The following is a 9,227-nucleotide window of genomic DNA, read 5'->3' on the forward strand; positions in this document are numbered from 1 at the left end:
AAAGTGACACAAAAATTGCATTTAATCATAAAATCACAAAAACACATCATTTTCTTTGAAATAACATGTGCACACACGTCACTTCAAAGAGAGGCAAAATGTAGACGTATAAAAATGACCATATTCCTAAATGAATATTTTATGTTCATTTCTCTATTTAATTAAATCCAATTTAACTAAATTATCCGCATTCCTCTATTTTATTAAGTAAATTACTCAATTTATTTAAATAAAATTCACTATACCATTTAATGAATAAATCATTTTATTCAATTAAATCCCCTTATCCACTTTTAATTAAATTCAAATTTAATTAAATAGTTATCCTAAGTTAAATAAATCTAATTTATTTAATTTCTCCAAATTGCAACCAAATTGAATTAAATCATTTAAATCAATTAAATCCTATTATCCCCCCCCATCCACTTGCAAAATCCCAAACCCCTTTCTAATCCCTTCTAGAATCTTCTAATCGCTTCTAATTAAACTAATCCCTCCTCTAAACTTTGTCACATCCCTAAGCAAAAGGGAAGTCACTTCTCAAACCTCAAAGTCTTTGATAACCATTAAAGGTTTTCAACCTTCAACCACTAAATGTCTCAAAGTCTTTGATAACCATTGAAAGCTTCCAACCTTCAACCACTTAATCCACAAAGTCTCTAATAACCATTAATGGTTAACCCAAACCCTCCTACATGGTTAAAACATTTGTTTTGACTCAACCTCTACCCAACCCAAGGGTCTCATCAGGCCTTTAATGCTTTGACCATGATTATCTCTTAATCATTTGCACAAAGGTTTATCCTTCGATTAACTCCTAATCCAGTGGGTAATCCTAACTTAGACTTGACCCTTAGCCTCTAGATAACCATGAGGTCTTCTCAGGCATTCAATGTCTCCAACCCCTTCTTTCAACCCAATCTTATGTTGACATTTGTCACCATTTCATTGGTGCAAATCGTGCACATGGATCCCCAACTTTCAAACTCAACCCTTGATTGAATCTTTCAATCCTGACCATCCATTGCCCTATTTTTGCTATAAATAGAGCTCTCATCCCTCCATTTTCATATATAGAATCCTCTAAATTTGAAGCATTACACTTATGCTCAAATTCTTTCAAGCTTTCATATCATTTGTATGCTCATCATTTAGCCTCTTTTAGATCAGGGATTAGTCTAAATATGCATGTTTAGAGTACTTTCTTTATCATTTTAGCTCAATCATAGACTAAATATAGTATGCTAGGATAGTATTCATACTAACCTTGTCATCTTATCATCTAGTTTATTGAATTTTAGAATCATACATAGCTTAACATCCATCTCATACTAAAATCTATCAAAGCATCTCTCGTTCTTACACTTGCCATCCCTAAACCATTTTGCTCGGTAATCTGAGAGCAAAAACATTGGTTTGAGGGACATTGTGAGATAGAGAACCATGGGACCCCCCTTGGGAAGCTGAGTAATACTTTATTACTCCATAGCTTGCACCAAGAAGTCCTGTGTGTGTGTGTTTGGACTAGTATATAACGATATTTTCACATATTAAGTTTTATCAGCCCACTTTTCTCGCATACACATGGACATTGGTTCCCCAACCTAAAGATAAAAATGTAATTGGAACTAAATGGGTATTCAGAAATAAACTTAATGAAGATGGTAAGGTAATTAGAAACAAAGCAAGATTAGTGTGTAAGGGATATTCACAGAAAGAGGGAATTGATTACAATGAAACCTTTGCACCGGTAGCTAGAATTGAGGTAGTTAGATTATTTCTTGCATTTGCAGCACACAAGAACTATAAAGTACATCAAATGGATGTAAAATGTGCATTTTTGAATGGTGATCTTGAAGATGAAGATGCAGTATGTATTGTTTCAAGATTTCAGAGTAATCCTAGAGAAAATTATGAATTGACAGTAAAAAGGATTTTCCGGTATCTACAAGGCACAACAAATCTTGGTTTATGGTATCCTAAAGATGAAATTTTTGATTTATGTGCATACACCGATGCAAATTGGGTAGGAGATGTAGATGACAGATAGAGCACCACTGGTGGGGTATTCTTTCTTGGTAGCAGATTGATTTCATGGTTGAGCAAGAAACATAGTTGTACATCATTATCAACAGCAGAATTAGAATATGTTGCAGTAGCAACTAATTCTACTCAAGTATTATGGATTAAGCAAATGTTGAAGGACATAAAGGTAAAATGCAAAGAGCCTATAATCATTTATTGTGATAATTCAACAGCAATTGATATATCTAAGAATCTGGTATTTCACTCTAAAACTAAACATGTTTCTATCGAATATAATTTTCTGAAAGAGAATGTTGAAGCAAAAGAAGTGAGATTGGTTTATGTGAATACTAAAGAGCAGATTGCAGATATCTTTACTAAGCATTTGCCTAAGTAAACTTTTGAATATCTCAAAGAGAAGCTTGGGGTTATACCCTCACCGATAGAGACTTAGATAGCTGATGATTGGCATCAAACCAACAAAATTAACAGAGAAACCTTTTTTCCAGCTTTGATGGAGGAGAGCTACTTCTTAGGGGGAGTAGTTCGTTAAAACATTTGGTTATTGTAATTGGTTCTATGAATTGGTTTTATCTGGTATTTGTATTGCTTTGGGATTTGATGTCAAAGGGGGAGAGATATGTATGGAAAAACAAACATTATCCTTTGGGGAGAGATTACTTATTGGGGGAGTGATATATACTCTCTGCATTTGTATTTTGATTTCTGGTATTGATCTATTCTAGAGATTGTATGTTTTTGGTTTTTGGCATTCTGTTTGGCACTTAGATGTTTTTCCAACTTGTGTTGCCATCAATGCCAAAGGGGGAGATTATTGGTATTATGGATGTGTTGCATTGGTTTTGTCATTGATGTCAACACTTATCAACACTTATCCTTCTGGAGATCTTTGGTTATGTTCACCGGTAAGTTCATTGACTTATGCACAGTCACCGGTATATTGCTCACTGGCAGGTTATATTGTACACTGACACTAAGGATGACTTGTTATCATCTGGAGATCACTTGGTTATGTCAAAGACATGTTTTGGACACTTGGTTTTGGTATTTTGGTTATTGGTCTAATCGGGTTGACATATTTGTTGTTACTGGTAAATTGGTCTAGGTTATGGATAGGCATGCATTATCTATTCCAGATTAGCATGACACGTTATAGAGATGATTTGATTAATTGGATATTGTTGTAAATCTATCAAGCTGACATGATGCAGCGCATCTTGACTTATCTGTAATTGATTTAATTATAATATTCTTTATTAGCCAACCTACACATTTGGTCTTAGGTTTTGGTATATATGTAAGATCTCATTTGTGAGATGAAGTAAGAAAGAAAGAGAACAAATAGATGGTATATGGTTATGGTATTGTGACATGGTATGTGAAAATATTGAAGATCATATGAGCAGACCATAGAGAAGGTCCAAGGAAGGTTTGAAGGAGATTATCAGAGCTTAATCGGTACTGAATCCAGCATTGGAGATGCTACTTTGAGTAGTACATTATCATTGGATTTAATCATCCAATTGTAGTCAGTGTGACTTCTATTTTTTGATTGAGCAGTGAGTTATAGCTAATTAGCCTCTCTGTTTGTCTGTGTGACTTTTGCAGATCATACGAATTTATTCTTTTTTTTGCAGGTTGCGTCGATTTTGAAAAAAGGTCTTTTCATCACACATTCGCAGTTACATCATCACACAATCACATAGACAGGGTTACGCAATCGACCATATAGGGTTACACATTCATGCAAAACCCATCATGCAATCGCCCTTATATCATTACGCAATCGACCTTTTATCATTATGCAATCGCCCTATTTTTATAACGTATTCACAGGGAAAATTGTTGTTTTATTGTTCCTATTCTCACATTCTTTTTGTCTTATGATTTGTTTAATTCTATCTAAAATTGAGTAAATCTGGAAATAGATTATTTTATTATAACATTTTATGGCACGTAAGGTACAATTTAGGATTTCAGGTGCTAGAAGCACTAAGGAACAAAGAAGATAGACCAGACACTATCAAAGAATTCTCAAAGCAGAAAAACAAAGACAAGATTGGGAGGACCAACCAGTTATATACATATACAATAGTTCAGTGCTCTCATATCAGGTTAAATATGATTTAAGTAACATTGAATGGATGATGAGAGATCTACCTAGGGCCTCACAATATGTTTTGCGGGTTTCTGACCAAGTTTAATTTTTATTTTTTATTTTTTGTGTTCTCTGCCTGTGTCATGCAATCACCCTATTAGCGTCACGCAACCGACCTGTTAAAGTGATGCAATCACTCTGTTAGGATCATGCATTCAACCTGACAGAATTATGCAATTGCTTATCCAGGGTCACACAATCGGGTAGGTATCATCATGCATTCGCCTCTGTCAATTTTTTATTCTCTATTTTCTATTGATTTGATTTTACTACTAATCATCTGTTTGCAACCTGTGGTGAATTTACAGAAAGGTTCAAATTAGTATTAGATCAATTGCACTCATAATCTCACACTTCATCTTTTGGTGCTTAAAATCAACAACAGTTAAAATGGACATGCATGCATAATCTCACACTTCATCTTTTGGTGCTTAAAATCAACAATGGTTAAAATGGACATGCATGCCTTCATATTTCAATTTGGTGTTTAAAATGGACATGCACATGCTTATTCAACACCTCAATTTGGGCTTTAAAATGAACGTGAATCAGGCTACATTAGATTAAATCACATTTTATTTTCTTAAGGGAAATAACTTTTATTGTGTTTGGGGTGGGCGTACTGTTGCATTAACTAACTTTCCACCCGCCTTCGGGGTCTTGGGAGAAAGGAAGGAGGTGAAAATGACACTCAATTTTATTTTATTTCATGTAGAGAGGGGTATCTTTGACTGGGGATTTCATCACCCCACAAAAGTACTTCGAATTGGGATGCATTGGGGATATCATCTCTCCTAGTGTACTCTCGAGCCAGTTTTTCAAGCTACTATATAGATATACTGGTTAGGCGGCTAGAGTGTTGAGTGGATTTGACATATGTGGGGGTCTTCCCTGCACTGATAAGCTCAACTAAATTCTTAAGTGGCTTTCTCTGAGAATCTGTCATTGGATCGGGACCCCTCGAAACCTTATAATAAGAACCAACTTAGTAGCCCAAATCCTACATTCAATGATTTTGGGAGTGCAGATCGTACCCCATAGATACCCCTCATGTACCTTACATTATGAGATAGAAATCCCTCAGTTATAAGATCTTTGGATCTTCAAGATAAGAGAGACTGGCATGCCCGAGAAGTGTGTGCCATGGAGTGGAGCCAATGCTGCTAGACTCTATCAGTCCATCTTGTTTCAATATTTTGCTGCGGGGGCCTCATTGAATGGTGTCCACTTTCCAGCGTAAGATTGTATTTTGTGCTTTTTTTATGTATCTTTGTATCAGACCAGTATTGAGTCAGTCATTTGGGCTATTTCAGGCCCTATCCTATGTATCTCTGAATTCTCTAATATTTTTTGAGAAACCAATCCAGTCAGCTCTATTTACCTCCAAACAATTATTCTCAAACTTGAAAAAACCACGAAACTTGTCCTATACACAAAATTACTAAAAACAAAGTCCATTTTGAAACATCAGACAGTCTTGCAAACTCAAAGTCTTACACATTTGTGACCATAGGTAGTCCTTGCATAGTCCTCATTTACATTCTTATTATCATCTAAGTCCTTGCATAATCTTCATTTATGTCCTCATTATCATCCATAGTCATTGCATAGTCCTCATTTACATCATCCATAGTCCTTGCATATTCCTCATTTACATCCTCATTATTGTCCTAAGTCCTTGCATAGTCCTCATTTACGTCCTCATTGTCATCCTAAGTCCTTGCATAATCTTCATTTATGTCCTTATTATCGTTCTTAGAAGTTGCATAGTCTTCATTTATGTCCTTATTATTGTCCTTAGAAGTTGCATAGTCCTCATTTATGTCCTCATTACCAGCCTAAGAAGTTGCATAATCTCTATTTTTATCCTCATTATCATCCTCATATACGTCCTTGTCTAGACCTCATATACATCTATCTTAGTCCATCGTCATTTGCATAATCATCTTAGAAAATCATACCCCGAACATCCAAAACACAATCAGAGGATTAATCAAACTCAAACTCAACTCAAACAAGTTTTTCAAGTTCAACAAATCAAACATTGTCACATTCAGAGAAATGGAGAAAACATCTTACATGTTGTGACCATAGGTCCAAACCAAACAAGCAAACATCATGGATTGGAATTATACATTTCGTAGAGAAGGTGGAAGATTCATCCCTTCCATTCCTCTTCCATCACCATCCATAGAAATATTAGCTCAACAAATCAAGAATTTGTAACAACAAGTGACTGACATGGCTAGTCCTAATAACCATAGGGGTTGGTTAGAAAAAATGATGACACAAGTAATGACCATAAGGGAATCAGTATCAAGCCAACCTTCTTCTTCTTGTAAGACCATTCAAATATTTCAACCTTCAATCTTCAACAAAATAGTTCCTACCTCAATTCAACCAACATTAGAGTCATTTAAACCTTCTTTTTCTTTCAACCCACTTTATCAATCATACCAATCACATCAACCCAACAATCAAAGTACCTCTTTCAACTAGAATAAAACTCTTTTCAACCAAAATCATACTCCTTTCAACCAAAATCAAACCCTATTCAACCAAAGTCCAAATCAAAATTCACATCAACCCAACATTCAAAGTACCTCTTTCAACTAGAATCAAACCCCATTCAACCAAAGTATAAATCAAAATTCACACCAACCCAACATTCAAACCCCTTTCAAGCAAAATCAAACCCCATTCAACCAAAGTCCAATTCAAAATTCATATCAACCCAACATTCAAACCTCTTTCAACCAAAATCAAACCCCTTTCAACCAAAGTCCAAATCAAAATTCATTCAACCAAAATCAAACATCTTTCACCCAAAATCATACTCCTTTCAACCAAAATCAAACCCCTTTCAACCAAAGTCCAAATCAAAATTCATTCAACCAAAATCAAACATCTTTCACCCAAAATCAAACATCTTTCACCCAAAATCAAATCCCTTTCAACCAAAGCCCAAATCAACCATATCTATCCACCATTTGATTGTCTCCTAAAATCACACAAGATCAATCTATGTCATCTCTATCCAATAACACAACCTCCCAAGGGATATCCATCATACAAATCCAATCTAATTCAAGACATGATTCAGAGGATCTCATTCAAAATCCTTCTTCATTAGGCCAAAATGTTGAAACATTCCAACAATCTCCCATGCATTTTAATACTCCTTCTCCGTGTCAACGGGATGATTCAAAATCAGAAGAAATGAGTCCTGAAACAAATAAAGATCAAGAACAACCACTTCCATCCTACCCAATTTTTGATCAAGATCCCACCGACCAAGAATCTTATGATGATCCCCTTTCTCTTTTATATTCTATTCATAATGATACCCTTTCATCTCAAGAACAAAGTGTCCTTTCAAATCCCATTTGACATCCACCTCCTAAGCAAGATCAAGACATCCCTTCCATCCTCCCTAATAATCCCTTTACAAACCAAGATCAAATCATACCTTTACCTTCATGTCCTAAACAAGATCCCATTATTTCTCCAAATCTTGATCAAGGTCCCTCCATCGCTTCATCTCCATGTCATAATCCTCCATGTTCTTCACAATATTCCCTCTCAAACAAACCTACCGTTTCTCCTAGTGATCCCAATCCCTCTACACAAGTTGTTCATGAACCCCTTATCAATGAAATCACCAATCTAGATCATACTACACAGAGCAACTTGTCAACAATTGTATGTGAGCTATCATCACATGCTAAAGTGGTGACAGAAATAAGTATGGCACCAGCTAATGAAATCAACACCCGAATTGTTTCATCATCTTATTCATGCACAAGAATAACACCAACTAATGAGATCAACACTTGGTTGGTTTCATCATACTCTTCAAGTGCATCAATAAAAACATGCATAACACCTGCTCATATCATAAGTTTGAAACCAAAATTAATGTCTCATACACCCACACTTGACAGACTAGGGGCAAGGGGACCTACCACAGTTGGATTTCTTTGAAAATGATAAGGCTATACTTGAATTCAAGGGTTCCAGAGATAGATTTCCCTCTAATGATCCACAAAATCCAAAAACAAATAAAATCAACATTGGAGATACTAAACGTGTACACTTAGCTAAGTCCTTATATCCTATTGGAAAAGACATCTTTATCCAACTCTTTAAACAAAGACCAATGAACTACCTACACAAAACTCCCCGACCCTATGAACAACATGCGCCTTAAACGATATTATACCTAAGGGCTGGGTTAGTTTAGGTTTTACTTTCTGCATTGCATATCATATTATTCAAAGCACTGCATTACATATAGTTTCTTTCCAAAGCACATCATATTCAAAAGTCGCATTCGCAAAATTTCTACATTTTCATATAGCATCATCAATAAAACAAGGCAACTGTCGAAGTTGATCATCTATTTGAATTCAAGAGAAACAAAGGTCATCTCCTTTCTTAGATATTCAGACATGAAGTCTTCAATATCCCAAGGTCATTCATTTTCAACATCACCCTGTGACGATGCTTTACTTATGGTTGGGTAGTGATTTCACTATTTGAGACCTGTTAACCCAAAATCTATCAATTGCTATATCTCAAACACATTAAGAAAATATCTAATTCATTCTAGACACCTAGTTGATCATATGACTAGTGAAAAATCTAAAATTCTACTTCAACGCCGTTGTAATTGTCACACCCAAGTAAGTTTCATTACTTACAAGTCAAGGCAAGAAAATAAAAAGAAAAAGAGCTATGCCAAATTCATCTCAAGGCAAAAGAGCAATGATATATAGCTAAAATATCACACATATGAGTGCGAGAAAGATCTTGACTATGGGAACATGCAAGTAACTTCATCAGGGCTATGAATGCCTACTGGCAATGGAGCAATATTTGAGAAATTACAGTCTATAACCTTGTCAGAGCTCTAAAAGCTTGCTGGCAGCGAGGCTCTATTCGGGATGCTTTTGAAGTTAGGATAATCCATGTAACTAGCCATATAGGATGCTAAGGATCGTTAGTGAATACAAGAGCACGA

The sequence above is a fragment of the Cryptomeria japonica genome, chromosome 7, assembly GCF_030272615.1.
Source record: "Cryptomeria japonica chromosome 7, Sugi_1.0, whole genome shotgun sequence".
Lineage (NCBI taxonomy): Eukaryota > Viridiplantae > Streptophyta > Pinopsida > Cupressales > Cupressaceae > Cryptomeria > Cryptomeria japonica.